The sequence below is a fragment of the Miniopterus natalensis genome, chromosome 6 (genome assembly GCF_054644295.1).
Source record: "Miniopterus natalensis isolate mMinNat1 chromosome 6, mMinNat1.hap1, whole genome shotgun sequence".
NCBI lineage: Eukaryota > Metazoa > Chordata > Mammalia > Chiroptera > Miniopteridae > Miniopterus > Miniopterus natalensis.
Window position 1 is genome coordinate 11887815 of NC_142086.1, and position 17196 is coordinate 11905010.

A 17196-nucleotide genomic window follows, 5' to 3' on the forward strand; every position below is an offset into this window, starting at 1 on the left:
ATAATTGAACTTGTACTAGATAGGGTTAATAGGCTAGAACAAAAGGTCAAAGCATAAGGCATTAGGCTTAATTAAGGGAGAGCAGAAGTGGCAGGAGTGTGTGACAGTTAAATGGGTTTCCCACAGACTAATGTCGGTTACAGTGCAACCATGCCTCAACTTAAGTGGGTTATTTTGTGCAAAGGGCAGCAGTGATTAGCAGTTTGACATGCCAGACACTTCTGGCCAATCCCATCTGTTTTAGAGGTTAAAAAAGCACACCTTTATGAGCTGATGGATTGATTTGTGTGCCCGTCTGGTAAAGATTAGAAGTCCAAGGCCAGTGCAGTAAATGTCAGTTATGGAATATTGTACTTTCTTCCTTGGCTCATTGTTTTAACCGCCAACTGTTTTATAATGGGGGATAATTGCTATTTATGGAGTTGAATGCAAGATGGGTGGGGGAACAGGTGAGAGAGGAAGAAAAATATTTCCTAGATGGAATTGTGAATTAACATATCCTTGGAGCAGGTGTTTCAAATGAAGATATGGCCTGCTCTAGATACACTTGATTTTATGGAGTGTTTATGGCTTGTTCCTTATACTTGGAGTCACATTGTTCTTTTCTGAGTATTACCTAAGCAACCCTATCAGTCCAGGATTGAACTTTACATACTGAATTGGTAAGTATTTAGGTACCTCTTTTTCAGGCCGATGGATAGTTTACTTCCATACCATCATACATATTTAAAAAGTATATTTTGTTCATTGACCTCCTGGGGAAGAGGAAAGGGAAAAGAAAAGAAAAGAAATGGAAATGTAGAAACACACACACACGTGGCTTTGTGGGTAGGATTTACTATGCTCACCTGAGATTGATGCATTGTGTTAAAATGAAGTGTGTCTAAGCCTGGACTCAGAGATCTCTCTTTATTTAACGCTGAGAGCTGTAAGAGTGATGCCGTTAATACAGTTTACTTTCCGTTCAAAGTTGTAGCCCATTTAAACATACACAAAGGCTTGACACATCCATGGAAAGGAAAATCCTAGTTGTATGTGGACGAAATAGAACTTTAGATACTGTGATCATCATCAATGAGCTTTAGGAACATCAAGCTTTCAGTCTTTTGCATGCACACACAGAAGGAAGTGTTCGAGAAATAACAAAAAGTTATCATTTTGATCATCAAGTTGCTGTCATACTGAGATCTGAGTTCCAGTCAAAATATAACCAAGAACACTGGAAACAGTATTAGAAGATTTTGACTGGCCCCCATGCTTTTATACTTCTCCAAGTATGTGAACCATGAATTGCCCGTTACATAGTTACGCAGATTACAGTTGACCCTTAAGCAATGCCGGGGGTTAGGGGCACTGACCCCTTGTACAGTTGAAAATCCCCGTATAACTCTTTACTCCTCAAAATGCTGAGTTGTCCCTAATTATCCTCAGGGGATTGGTTCCAGGACCTCCATGCATACCAAAGTCCACAGATGTTAAATTCTCTATAGAATGGCATACAGTTGACCCTCCACATCCACAGATTCCCATCTGTGGATCAAAAATAGTACAGGTATTTATTGAAAAAATCTGTGAATAAGAGGACCTGCATAGTTCAAAGCCATGTTGTTCAAAGGTCAACTGTGTATATATTGTGTTAGACCCTGAATTGGTTCTTAGAGAAAGAAAATTAAAATATCTAAAGAAGATACGGTCACTGAATGTTACATATGGTTCATAATAGTAACTAGTAGTTTTAAAAATATATGTATGCATTTATTTTACTACTAAGCAGTTCCAAAGGAAATTGACTTAAGTTATAGAGAGAAATTGAGGTGTTTTATTTCTCATTTAGAAAAGACAAAGTGACGTCACGTTATTGGAGTTTACGAATATTGTACTTAAATTTATGTATTCATCCTGCATCCTTTGTGGAGTAGCATCAATTGAAACAATTTGGATCTATTACAGATTTACATGAAAAAGGTCCTGCCCTTCTGTGAAGGGAAAGAAGGCACAGAAGCATAAATTTTATAATATCATTGCTTCTCTTTCATTAAATCATTTCTAAATTGCAAAAGATTGGCTTGAGTAGTATAAAAGTACTTGTGTAGTAAATTAAATGTGGGAGATTTATCTAATTTAATGGACACATACTTCTTAAATGAATTTCCTGGTGATGTTACAATAAACCTAAACAAATTTGATGTTCTACATTCGTGCCAATATGACAAACATTTTTAATATACCCCAGATTCTGTTCTTTATAGTTTCCTGCTCTTTTCTCCAGTAAACTCAAGTGCAAATAATACCTAGTGTGTGTTAGAATTTTACTAAACTGAAGGGAAATATTTTGTAGATTAACTTGAAGAATAGATGTTGTCCCTTATGATCTGTGGTAGTTAATTCCTGTCAGTCTATTGTGTGTCCTTAGTTTTACTAATGTGGCATTATTGACTTTGAGACATGTTAAGTCTTTTGCTCCTCTAAGCAAATTAGTTAGACTTATGCTTGTTTAGGTTAAAAAAGAGAAAGAAAACAAACTCCTAAGATACAGATGCTCCTCAACTTATGGTGGAGTTAAACCCATCGTAAGTTCAAAATGCATTTAGTACACCAAACTTAATAATGATTATAGTTTAGCCTAGCCTACCTTAAACATGCTTAGAGCACTTACATTAGCCTACAGTTGGCTAGTTACCTTGAGTTTCATTGCAAAAGTGATCACCTTCCTCTTCTTCCCACCAGAAGCAGAAGACACAAATGCACATTTATAGACCTGATGGAGTGAGAAAACACAAAACACAATGTCCAAAAAATGCTGGCATTACAGTACACTGTAAGGTATTGGCGGTTGACCCTTGGGATCGCTGGCTGACTGGGAGCGGCCGCCCACTTGCCACTGCCGTGTGTCACAAGCCCAGGAAAACACCAAAATCCAAAATTTGATGTATGGTTTCTACTGAATGCATTTAGCTTCTCACCATTGTAAAGTAGAGAAATTGTAAGTTGAACCATCTGAAGTCAGGGATTGTCTGTAGTTAGGATGCTGTGTTTGCAGTTCTTGTCCTAAAAATTTTTATAGCTTCGTAACCTGAATTTTAGTTGTTAGCAGTTTTTATGAGACACTGGAAAAAATCATAGCCCTATTTCATGTCTTGATTTTAAATGTTGTTAGGGTATAGAATTGTCATTTGTCTCTATTCAGGCAGATTGGTTTTAATTAGGAAGGCATAATATGTGATAAACTTACTTAAATGTATATTCTTAGTGTATTTCCTATATATTTATATTTATAAAATTAATGTGTATGTATGTGATACATTTCACATAGCGGTGTCTGTACCTGTTGATTGCACTAAGCATTAGGTATCTCCTGATGAGGGAGGGAGAAGGTGCTACCACACTGTCTTAAGTAGAGCATTCCTCTGCGGTAAATTGCATACATTTTACTTTTTTGTATTCTGTGACCTTGAGTCAGTGACTTCCGCCCAGAATAGTTTCAAAGTCATGTAAATGAATGCAATTAAGGTATTGCTTACCATCTTACACAGTGCAGATGGAATCTCATTGGGTAGAGAGGTTTGTTTGCTTTCTGTGGAAGGTCAGAATAAGGTTAAATTTTATTGCATAAAATGATTTGGTAATGTTTTTATTTAGCTGCTGAAAAAGTTGTGTCCTAATAGGAAATGATTTGGGACAAAAAAATAAAATAAAATAACATTTGTTTTTTTATAAATCAGTAGGAGGTCTCTTCAGGATGTTTGTTGGTGTGTGGTTTTTGTTTTTTTTTAATAGTTATAATTCTATTTTAAGGTGATGCCTTCTGTCTTCTAAAATTTGGGGAACATTCTACCTTTAGTTTTGATTCTGGGTATCTTGACTTATACATATAAGTGGCATTTCCTGCTACTGATGGAAGGTAGCTTAGGAGCTGCTGATATGTGCATAGGGGATTTGTGTTAATGTCCAGTTATTGTGCCAATTGGTGCAAGACCTCGGACAGTAGGACTGGAGTCAAAATTCACCTAAAAAGAAACCTGCTACCCAGCTAGGCTGTTTGTCTATAGGAGTTGGCGGGGCATTGACGTAGATACTAGAAGAGTCTTGCTGATGGAGAATGGGTGGGGGGAAAGAGAGAGAGAGGATGAAAGATAAAGAGAAAGAAAGAATGAAGTAATTAAAAGACAGGCAAGTATTCTCCATTGTAGTTGAACCATATAATTTTCTTTCCTGTTATGGTGGTGGTGTTTTTAATTTCAGCTTGGTATATTAATTGATAACGCCTCTAAGATTCACTGATTGATTAAACAAGCATTTTCTGAGCATCTGCTCTGAACCTTGCGCCGTGCTAGGTATTGGGGGGATTCCGAGGTGAATGAAGAGTTCACAGTCACAGGAAGAATGACAGTGACCAGGATACAAGACAGTGACCTAGAGGTGCGGTGGTGGAGAGCCTGCCCTGCTAGGATGTTGAGGAAGCATCACTCAGACGTTTGGTTCCTTTGTATGGTTTTAGGGAGACTGAAGGCCACTGGTAAAATGAAGTGATAAGGGAAAATCGCTGCTTTATTTGGGGAGGTTAAAGTTCAGGTTTATGAATTTGTTTTGGGGCTAAGCTATCATTTGTGAGAACAGGTTATAGGCTATAGGATAGAAAATGAGAATTCTAGAAATGTGAGCCAGCTGTAATGCAGTGGCTGATACAAAGGGAATGCCGCGGTAGTGGGGTCAGGGAGTGTGTACGGTGCCTTCCTATCGCCAGCTCTGTTCACTGTCCCTGGCCTGTTGATCAATGTGAAGTTTCCTCAGCCACCACAGTATTAAAGTGGAGGCTGTGCCTCTTGCCCAAAACATTTTCACACATTCTTTTGTTCCTGCAAGTAGAAACTTTCCCACCAGTTGATGCCATTTTAGGTGTAGGATGGTTCTAATTCTGAGTTTAACAAGTTTTGTTCCTACTGATCTAGAAAAAAAATGAGGTGTTTCAAACTCTCTCTTGACTACTAAATAATTTTAATACAGACAGTGTTTTTTGGTAAATAATTTCATAATACAGATTTTTTAAATCAGATTTGGTCAGTAGCTATGTTCAAGTAAAGCATGTATAATTAGTAATATTTTTTATCTTACAATAAATCTTTTTTGTTGTTCTCTGAGTTAGTTTATTTTAGTCAGTAGTTATGTTATAAAAGATTATGTTATAAAACATGCTATTGAGGGTTTTTTTAAAGATAAGATGCACTTGAAGTAACACTTCTTTCTCTTAATTTTCAGGGAGTGTTTGGATTGTGAGCTATTTCAGAACTCTTCTCAGGACCCATTATTTTAACATTTTGGAGAAACACATTCAGAAGGTATTGTATTTTGTGTCATTGCTTCATTTTTAAAAAAATGTAGTTAAGCCTTTTCAGTTATAGGAAAGAAAGATTATGCCATATTTTGTTATTTATTTTTCTTTAGGTTTTACATATTAATAAGTTAGATGTTTGACATTTGTTACAGAGGGGAGGGATACATTTCAGTTATGGTAAATTCTGAACTTAGCGTGAGTGAAAGATATTTGGTTTAGATGGAACCAGTTTTGCCTGTTTTAAACATCTGAAGTATTTACATTTTATCTTTTCAGTATTGAACTATTTGAAAGAATGATTTGATTAAAAAATGAGACATAAAAGGTTCCTGTTTATCTAAGACAGTGTGAAATATGCATTAAATAAATCTGGCAGTCCTAAAGTCCTCCTGCCTATGACAAGTCTACCTTCTGGTTTAGGAATCAGCTGCCATCTTTCTATCAGTCTTTCATCAGGATCTGTGGACTTAGGCAACCAGGTCACCTGCCTCTGCCTCCGCCAGCTCATCTACTGAATTCCCTATCTGCATTGTCACATGTGGTTAGCTGGATGTGGTAGCATCACAGTTCATCTGCTTGTTGGCCAGAGTCTCGGGACACGTGATGTATAACTAGGGAGGGATAGTAAGATTATCGGTTGAGAAACTTACCTGCTTAGTGTGTTGTCTTTGTAACCCCAGGGCCCCACGTGAATACACCACCTAATTTGGCCAAAGTCAATGGTAAACAGGGACCCCTTCAGCCACACCCAAAGTTTCCTTCCGAGTGTCCACCGTTAGACCTCCCTTAAGTCTTGTGTTTTCCTTTTAAAAAACTTGCCAGCTGTCTTGCTTGGAATAGAAACAGATGAAGGAAGGACACAAATACACTTAAAAAAATGCATATTTCTTAAAGTTGCAGTAAATAGGCCTCATTCTTTCAGTACATATTTACTTTATTAACTGGATATTCATGATTTATATTCACATGAAATAGCACAAAAACCAGTTTTACATATTTTCTTAATCACTTGTTAAGAAGTATGAATTTGTAGAATTAAATGAATATAGTTTTTTATGTTTCCATAGCATATTATTATATTGAACTTTTAAAGTACAAACTCTCTATGTTCAAGATTATTCACTATTGGCAAAGCAATATTTCCTCCCTCCTGTCAGTTATGAGAGGGAGGGTAAAAGCAAGTAAGAATTGAAATAAGCACATTAGGATTGTAAAAGAACTTGTAAATGAATCCCCCAAATACTAAATTTAATTTTTTCTATATATACTTTATCAGTAAAAGAAATGATATGATCAGAAACTCTGGAATATGTGGAATTTAAAATTCTCTTTTAAAATTGAAAATAAGAATTAACTATTACAATTAAATATTTGAAGATATAAACATTCCAATAGTTGCCCTGGCCAATGTCGCTCAGTTGGTTGGAGCATCATCATCCTGTGCACCGAAAGGTCTCAGGTTCAATTCCCAGTTAGGGCATGTGCCGGAGGCAGCTGATCCATGTTTCTCTCTCACATCGATGTTTCTTTCTCCCTCTCTCCCTTCCTTGCTCTCTAAAATCAATAAAAAAAATTCAAATGGTTTATACCTATTAGTTATAAAGAGGATTGTTGTACTTTTAAAGTCATTATGAATTATTCATTTCTAAAAGTTATGCAGTCTCAAAATTAAGAGTTAAGTTCAAATAACATTGAACTGGTTACTATTTTTTATTAAAAAGAAATTAAGTTTAGATGCAGACTTAAGAAGACAAATTCTCACATAAGTTCAGAAAAGGATTTGTTTGGGTTTAAGTCGTTCTTTTGAAAATAACTTACCATATGGTTTTTTTTAAAGGTGCTTATTTAAAAAAAAAACAAAACACTTTACTGAAGTATAACTTCATATAGTCAGATAGGCACTTTACTTGCTAGGTCTATGATTTTTTACATAAGCGTACCCTGCATACCTAACACACTACCCCAGAGGGCTGTCTTTCCTAGTAAATACTGCCTCCACCCAGCAGAACCAGGCTTTGGTATTTTTTTATTATTATTTTTAATCCTCACTCGAGGATGTATTTTCCATTGCTTTTCAGAGAGAGTGGGGGGGGGAGGGGAGAGAGAGAAACATAGATTGGTTGTCTCCCACATGCGCACCCACTAGAGCCGAGCATGCAACCAAGGTATGTTCCCTTGGCTGGAATTGAACCCGGGACCCTTCAGCCTGCAGGCTGATGCTCTAACCACTGAGCCAAACCGGCCAGGGCAGTCTTTGGTATTTCTTATCATAGATTAGTTTTGTCTGTTTTTGAAACTTTATACATTTGAAATTGTAGTATGAGCTCTTTTGCTTCTGAATTTTTTATCAACATTATGTCTGTGAGAGTCATTCTTGTGACATTTCTGCCCTGTCCCTGCAGTCATCTGTAGCTTAGTCTGGCTTCACCCATTATTTCAAATCAGCTAAACCTGAAGAGGAGTGAAAATTAAGTGAGTTACCAGCTGTTAAAGTGTGTAGACCTCCACAGCCAAGGTATCCCACCCGATTAAGAAGACTCCACACGTGGCTGTGGGACCAGTCCATTCCGTGCCTCCGCCCCCTGCCAGTCTCAGTGTGGCTTCTTCTGTAAATCTCTAGTCGTAGGACTTCCGTTCAGCCAGATTTCAGGCAGCTTTGAATGATGGTTTTTCTGTAGTTTAGTTGTAATTTTGATGTGTTAAAATACACATTTTTTTGAACTGTAAAATAAAAATCTGTAACATTCACATCTGCCATTTTACTCTAGGTTATATGCTGGATTGAATGCTACTCTTAAAGCGTGCTGGTTTAATTTGAATGTGATAGTCCATATGATGTAGCTCTTGCCTTCTTCTGAATAAAATGGGGCACTTAAACAAAAACGGTTGAATGTGTACGTATAGATATACCTATGGCTTTTCGTTAATTAGAGCATTTAGAGGTTTCCTAGATGTTTAGGGTTAACTTTCTTTTTTTTTTACATATATATTTGCCAAGTAGGAAAAATCAAGAATTATAATGTCTTATATGAACCTGGGTCAGATTTTGCTACGAAATTAGTTTGCTTTAAGTTTTTTAGTGCTCAGAATTTGGTATGTGGATCAGGGACTACTTACTGACCTGTGAAAATGGTCACATACAGAGTGTCCTCAGGGGTAAAGCCCCTTGAGCTATACCTGCCATAATTGCACTTGTTAACTAGTATTTTGGGTTCTAGATCTGAGGTAGTTTGATAGCCCTACCTACCAACACATTTTTTACAGTACTCCTCTTTCCTTTAAATGAAGTCAACTATCCTTTTTGACACCAGTTCTAATAGTGCATCTTACTATTTAAAAAAGAAAGAAAATAATTTCTCTGCTTAAAAGCCTTCATCTCAGTTGCAATAAAACTAAAGTCCTTGTGTTAGCAGATAAGACCCCTCAATGAGGCCTGGTGACCACACCACTCAAAGTGGAAGCCTCCTCTCCTTCCTCTCTCCTCTCCTTTTCCACAGCACTTAGCACCTTCAAACATACTATGAAATTTATTTTTTTAGTTAGTTACTTATTGATTGTTTTCTCCTTCTAAAATGAAAGCTCCCTGAGGATAGGAATCTTCTGTTGTGTTCATCACTGATATATCTAAAAGGACCTAGAAGAATGCTGGGCATCTGTTGATGCAGCCACGATGGAACAATATGCAGGTTCCACAAAAAGTTAAAACAAAACTAAGACATGGTAGTAACGCACATATTCATCAATGCATACCTGGATAAAGAAAATGTGGTATTTGCATGCGATGGAATATTATTCAACCTCAAAAAAAAAAAAAGGGAAATCCTGTCATTTGTGATAACATGGGTGAACCTAGACATTATCCTAAGTGAAATAAGCCAGACACAGAAGAACAGATGCTACATGATCAGCTTATACGAGGAATCCAGAACAGTCAAACTCAGAAGCAGAGCAGAAAGGTGGTTACTAGGAAGTAGGGGAAGGAGGAAACAGGGAGGTGCTGGCCAGAAGGTGCAGACTTTCTCTTCTGCAAGGTGAATGGAGATCTCCTGTACAACATAATACATACAGTTAGCAAGACTGTATTTTAAACTTAAAAATTTTCTCAGAGGTAGATCTTATGTTGTACAGTGGCACCTTGGTTTTCGAACGTCTCTGTTGATGAGCATTTCGGGTTATGAACCCCGTAAACCTGGCAGGAAATGCTTCGGTTTTCAAACCTGCCTCGGAAATTGAACATGCCACCTGGCTTCCTCCGAGTGCAGATCCTGAGGCCTGGCTGTCAGCTGTGGATCCCTCGGTTTTTGAACCTTTCAGAACTAGAAGTCTTCAGGAACAAATCACATTAAAAAACTGAAGTACCACTGTATTCTTACCACACAAAAAATAAAGAAAGAGGGTGGGAGGAAGCTTGGAAGGTGATGGATGTGTTTATGGCATTAGCTATGGTGATGGTGTCACAGTGCATACTTATCTCCAAATTCATCAGGTTGTACATAAATATGTACAGCATTTTGTATATTGATCAGACCTTAATAAAGTAGTTTTTTAAAAAAATACTAGGCATGTAGAAGGAGCTTGTAAGTATTTATTGACTAAATATTTATTGAATGCATGGAGAAGATAAACTTTTTTTTCACCCCTGAAAATTTGCCTTTGTGGATTTTCTGGGGCAGGGTTAAAGCAAGAGAAAATAAAAATCTTCAGCTGTATGTATAATAATGCACTTTGATAATTTAAATTAGTTGAAGGTCATTTATTCATCAAACTGATACACATATCCCTATGAAAAGTAATATGTAGATACAAGGTTTTCCAAAAATAGGGTTTATTATTCTGATCAGGTAATTTATCTTTTTTGTATTCATAGGTGTGTTTTTCCATTTGGGTCATAAAATAATGTTGGTTACCAGTTTGAGAAGTAAATTTATAAGTTATTTCATTTGTTCCTATAAAATATAGAGGCAAACATTGCATTTTGTTATTGTAAACTTAGTATGGGTCAGGTAGACCTTGATAGTTTTTAAGATGAATTTCTATACAGAAAGGTGTAGATTGTCATTCGTTTTATACAGATATTTTCTAATTTTAATTTTGGGAAGCTTTATTTTTAGGTCACCTACAATAAATGTTTTTAAAATAGTACAAAAACGTAATAAAAAACATCAAGCAATGGTATTTGCTGTCTTAGAAAACATTCAAAGGAGATGTTGTGTTTATCCTATTATAGAATATAACTTTCTGAGATTATTTAATCAAAGTGTTTCTTGCCAGTTATTTGCAAGTTTTTGCTTTATATTATGCCTTCATTTAACACACGATGGCAGACAACCATATAGATGACTATTTCAATAATCATTTTCATTAGAACAGGAATAATTGCGAGTTTTGGTTTATCTCTTTCTCTTTCCACTGCCGTCTTCCAAATTCAAGCTTTACTACTTCACGACTCTTAGTTCCTGCAGCAGCTTTCTAACTGGTCTTTTGCCTTTTAGTTTTTATCATACAACATATCCTACACACCGTAGCACAGTAAACTCTCTGAAGGAAGTATCATTACTCTGAACAAAGACCTTTGCCCACAAGGTAAAGGCCAAGTCCTCTTTCTGCCTGGCTCCTGCTCATCCCAGCATCACAGCCCATTTGCCTCACCCGTCAGCATGGTGATTGCACATTTCTTACACTGCCGCCCTGTTTGTGCCATCTTTATCTCACAAGTCTTGTGACCTGAGATGTCTTGTGACCTCACCAGTTTTCTTTTATCAAAATGTTACCCATTCCGTGATTTGTATCAAAGAAAGGAACTTACGCTCTCTTCCACTTTTCCTACGTAGTTGGTGAGTGCTCTTCGCACTGCATTTATTTTCGTCGTCTTTTTAGCAGGATTGTAAACTGAAGGGAAGGGATCTTATCTTTTATAAATTTGTGATTTACAAAGCACTCAGCTTGATGCCTCATGTATACAGAGTAATAAATTGTTGATGAAACAACTCCAGGTATAGCCTTGAGCTTTAGAAGCATTTTTTTAAAAAAATGATAAAAATGTATTTTGTGTTATACCACACAAATTATTTAAACTTACTGTGCAGCGGTTTTTGCATGTGGTTTGTGTGAAAATGAAATGATAACCTGCCTGTTAAAAATTTGCTGGTTCCAAAGTGTGATACAAATATTTGTTGTAGTATCCAAACTGTATTGTGTTGAATATATAAATGTCATTGGCTTAACTTAATGTGAAATATGCAGAATGTTATAGTATTTCTTACCTGAATAATGGCAAGATTGATTTATTATGTAAGCTGAATGTTTGCTATAAGTTTCTTTATTACTCTTCTGAAACAAGAAAGAATGATACAGATACTTTTTGTGAAAGTAATAAATTACCTATTTGGAATGCATCAATTTAAAAGATGAATTAACTTAGAAGTTTTGTTAAATTTTCAAAATTGATTCATAAATCTTCATATTGAATTACATTAGGATAAAATATATATTTTTTAATAGCATCGTTTCACTGATTTCCATAAATTTCTGAAAGGTGACCCTATCCCTATTAATTCTATTTCCTGGGAGTATTTAAAACTAAATAGTGTATCTGGCTAGTGGAGGTTCTAAATGGGACTGAATTGGGGGTGATGAGAATATTTTTATTTGATTGGGATACAATTCCAGTGGTAAGACCAGTATCTAGCAATGGAATAAGTTTCCGATGCTTAGAGATTTTTTTCCCCTAAAAAAAAAAAAAAAAAATGGGTATTGTGTATCTGGGTGGTAATGAAATTAGTTCAAAGAAAGAGATAAGTTGAGGTTCAGGGAAGAAACCATTTTTGTAAATCCAGCATCTTAACCCATAAATGTTTTCATCACATGTACAGTAGGCCTTGAATGTGGGCCCATATGATCTCTGTGTTTAAATGCTCAGATTTTGGTGGCACAAAGTGGTAACAGAGATAGAATTTGTAAAGAGGAGACAATAATTGAGGTTTCAAAGTCTTCCTTATTCATAACAAAATATGGTGTGCAATTTGGGTATTACCCTTTTGGCAACTAAATAGTTGTGGGAAGTTAACCTTACATAGGCCACCCAGATATATTTAGGCAGCCAGTATACAGAGCCCTTATTTTATTACCTAGGTTATAAAGTTTAGAAAAGATTTAGCCTTTTTTATAACGGTAATTAAAAAATCGATTCTTCTGTCTTATTTTATTTTACAGACTAAAATTCTGAGAGGAGGTCTAAATGTATTTCCTAACAGAAACGGATATAGCCTTACAGTGAATGTTTTTAAAGGTATCTTGACAAGTGTATTAAAAATATGTGCATGGAGCCCTAACCAGTTTTACTCAGTGGTTAGAGCATCAGCCCACAGACTGAAGGGTCTCGAGTTTGATTCCGGTCAAGGGCATGTACATTGTTTGCAGGCTCGATCCCTGGTCAGGCACATGCGGGAGGCAACCAATTGTTGTTTCTCTCTGTCATGTTTCTCTCTCTCTCTCTCCCTTCTGCTCTCTCTGAGAAGCAATGGAAAAAATATGCCTGGATGAGTATTAAAAAAAAAATCTGTGTCTATATCTGTATCTATATATATATTCATGGAGTTTGTTTTGGTACTGAGTTCATGCTAATTTGCCATTTTCATAGTAATTCCAGGAAATAAGAAATGAATATTTTTATTTTACTTAAGTGCTCTTATGAGTTTCTGTTAAGCATGAAAAACATCATTACAGTATTTGTTGGAAAATCAAATACAGTTTAAACTTAGTCTGATGACCATAGAATGCTATTTTCTTAGCTTTTTAGTTTTCTTACAGTAGTGTAACCACTCTTCAGCTTGGTCTCTTTAATGTGAAATGGATTATCACTTACTTTTTTTTTTAAACTCCAAAATTTTTGAAATGAATATGTATATTGAACTATTTAAAACTTTTCAAGGTCTAACATATAGACTTGTTTCTTACAGTTTTTTTTTAACTTATTGTTGACACTATTACAGATGTTCCACATTCTCCCCTCCTTTGCACACCTCCACCCAAATCCTGCCTCCCTCCACCCCGTCCCCCCGCCCCGGCCATCACCACACTGTTGTGTGTATCCAGGGGCTATGCATGTATGTTCTTTCATCCAGTCTGCCCAATCCACCTCCCCTCTGACTTCTGTCGGTCTTTTTCATATATCCATGCCTCTGATTCTTTTTTGTTTGTCAGTTTATTTGGTTCACTAAATTCCACATATAAGTGAGATCATGTGATATATGTCCTTCTCTCACTGGCTTTTTTTGCTTAGCATAATATTCTCCAGGTCTGTCCATGCTCTTGCAGAGGGTAAGAGTGCCTTCTTTTTTATAGCCTCATAGTATTCCATGGTGTGAATGTCCCACAGCTTTTCTATCCACTCATCTACTGATGGGCCCTTGGGCCGTTTCAGATCTTGGATATTGTAAATAATGCTGCTATTAACATAGGGGTGCATACATTCTTTCGGATTGGTGTTTTGGGTTTCTTAGGATATATTCCTGGAAGTAGGATCACTGGGTCAAAAGGCAGTTCCATTTTTAACTTTTTTAGGGAACCTCCATACTGCTTTCTATAGTGGCTGCTCCACTCTGCATTCCCACCAGCAGCGCACTAGGGTTCCCTTTTGTCCACACCCTCCCCAGCACTTATTGTTGTTGATTTATTGATGATAACTATTCTGCCAGGTATGAGGTGATATCTCATTTGTGGTTTTAATTTGCATCTCTCTGATGATTAGGGACTTTGAGCATTTTTTCCTATATCTATTGGCTGTCTGTATGTCCACTTTAGAGAAGTGTCTATTCAAGTCCTTTGCCCATTTTTTAATTGGATTGTTTTTTGTCCTGGTGTTGAGTTGTATGAGTTCTTTATATATTTTAGAAATGAACCTTTTATCTGATGTATCATTGACAAATATGTTCTCCCACACAGTGGGTTCCCTTTTCATTTTGTTAATGATTTCCTTTGCTGTGCAGAACCTTTTTAGTTTGATGCACTCCCATTTGTTTATTTTTGCCTTTGTTTCTCTAGCTGTAGGAGATGTATTAGCCAAAATACTGCTACACGAGATGTCTGAGATTGTACTGCCTGTGTATTTTCCTAGGATTTTTATGGTTTCATGACTTCCATTTAAGTTTTTAATCCATTTTGAGTTTATTCTTGTGTATGGTGTAAGTTGGTGGTCTAGTTTCATTTTTTTGCATGCTCCTGTCAGGTTTTCCCAGCACCATTTATTGAAGAGACGGTCTTCATTGTATGCTCTTGACTCCTTTGTCAAGTATTAATTGACCATAGAGATGTGGGTCGATTTCTGGGCTCTCTCTTCTATTCCATTGATCTATATGCCTGTTCTTATGCCACTACCAGGCTGTTTTGATTACAGTGCCCTTGTAGTATAATTTAATATCCGGTATTGTGATCCCTCCCACTTTTTTCTTCTCCCTCAAGATTGCTGAGGCTATTGAGGGTCTCTTTTGTTTCTGATAGGTTTATCACACGATCACTGGTCATTTGTTTGTAGGCTTATATTTTAGAAGAAAACATTTATTGGGGATAGAGAAGGCAGATGTAGTTGTTTTGTTTCTTTTTTTATAAAAAAAAAAAAATTGACCCAAAGGATGTATTTCTCTTTTACCTCTTGTGTAGATACTAAAAGTAACCACCATCATGGCCATAGTTTAATATGGTGGTATATAAAATGCTGGTCTCAGAATAATAAGGTTTATATTTGAGCTGTAGCTCACCGCACAGACCGTTAGCAGATTATTTAATCTGAGCCTCAGTTTCCTGTAAAAATGATACAACCTACATCACAGGAATATTATGCAAAGTAAATGAGGAAATAAAGTTCGCTGCCACTAGTGTAATTTTTTAGAAAGGTAATGTGTTATTGACAATATTGTTAATTCTGTATTTTTCAAAAGAAATAAAATAGGTTTTTGGATGACCACTGTTTTGCTTAGTAGTGCCCCCTTTTACACATTCTGCACTTTTTTTTTCTTTTCTCCACTTTAAGAATTTTCACAAAGCTGAATCCATGCTTTTGAAGTTCTTTCAAGTTTGAATCAGTTAACATCTGCCACCTACTGACCCAATTCTCTCTACTTCCGCCAACTCTGCTCTCTCCTTACAACCCTTGCTTGTTTATGTTGGGTGATTAAACTGGCCTGCGTTTGATTTTCCCGAAGATCTAGATTAATGCACTGTTAGAAACGGCAGCTTCTAAGTGCGTTTGCACTGTAAAGTAAGGTGCGTAGGAGCCAGTGATATTTTTTCTCCCCTAAAGAAAACAGTTTTCAGAGAAAACAATTAGTAAAACCCCAGGCAGACTTGCTTTTTCTTTCATTGTATAGCCATTATAGGTTTTTCAAATCAGTTCTGCCTACATATCCAGGTTAAAAATGTTCTCAGTATAAAGTTTGTGAAGTGACTCACCACATACGCAAGTACTATAAAATGCATGCCCTTAACTACGATTTGAATTTTTATAGGTTTGTAGTTTTGCTGACTGCAAGAAAATAAAAGGCCTAGTGCCAGTTCTTACTGGGTCAAGATTTATTTTAAAGTATCAACATTTCCTCAACTTTTTGATACTTACAAAAGTTTCAGAGATTTTTCTGCAAAAATGTTTTAATAGACTTTATTCCAGTAAGGGAAATTTGGGGTTCTTATGCCATTAGTAACAAGCAATGTAGTTGGTGAATTTGTTAATAGAAATTGCCATACACTAGACTACCCTAGAGTTGTGTTTTTATTTTAAAGATGCTAGCGGAAGCATCAAGGACTAGTAATTATATTTGTGTCTTGAGCCAAGCACTAGGTGCAGAAAATTTGAAAACAGACGGTTAGTCTTTCATAAAATGATCAGGAATCAGGTTGTGCAAGTCAGTTCCTCTGGCACTATGGAGGCTCCATTAAGTAGCAATTTGTGGAATGCGTTAAGGAGGCACACTTACCTGAATTTCAATCCAGGTCTATCCCTTTACCTCTTGTACAACTTTGGGCAACTCACGCTACCCCGTGAGTCTTAGTTTCTTCATCTGTAAGGTTGTATATATCTATTTTATAGGTAATGATTAAGTACAATAACATATGACCTAGCACAATTGTCAGTAACTGGCATTTACTTGATATCCATTTAATAAAAGTTAATCATAATAACTGGGAATTAACCCTCCAAATAGTTGTTTAAAAACTTGCATTCCATGATGAAAATCATTAAAGCATAGAAATATGTTTGAAGTTTCTTAAAAATCATTAAGAAACCACATTACATTAAAAGCAGTGTTTTACAGGTAAATCAGTTGAATCTGACAAGGACTGAGACACTGCTTTTGAATAGGTGGGAATCCTAACTCTGCCATTTAGTGGATTATTGTCTTTAGGCTAATCATCTACCTTCTAACACTCCACCCTCTCATCTGTAAAATGGGGATAGCTTTATAGGGTTGTTTTGAGAAAGGACTTTAACCATAGAAAGCACTTACTGCAGTTCCTGGCACATGTGCACAATAAGTTTTAGCTATTTTTGTTAGTCCATAGGTACCTTTTGGGGCATGGCCTTGAGTGCTTCAAGGAAATACAGTCCTGGGGTTTTTTAAATGTAGTGGTTAATGTTGGAACTTTGAGATTAAATACTTTTTATTTTTGTATAATACTTATCTAGTTGGCTTACATTAAGATAAAATACTAAAATAATTGGAATCTTTTGTCAAAACAGCACTTTCTTTATGTTTTATAAAAACAGATTTTTACAGTGAATCTGCTATGGTCTGAATGTTTGTGTCCCCTCAAAATTCCTGTGTTGATATTCTGACCTCCCAGGAGATGGTATTAGGAGGTGAGCTCCACCT

General features: G+C 36.2%; 1 protein-coding gene across 3 annotated transcripts in view; it reads left to right on the forward strand.

Annotated features, from left to right (window-relative positions):
• Positions 1 to 17196, forward strand: part of NRIP1 (nuclear receptor interacting protein 1) — a 90477-nt gene that overhangs the window by 13315 nt on the left and 59966 nt on the right. For all 3 annotated transcript variants that reach the window (XM_087818094.1, XM_087818093.1, XM_087818092.1), the window contains exon 2: positions 5257 to 5336. The gene's annotated coding sequence lies outside the window, so the exon portion shown is untranslated. The remainder of the gene's footprint in view (positions 1 to 5256; positions 5337 to 17196) is intronic.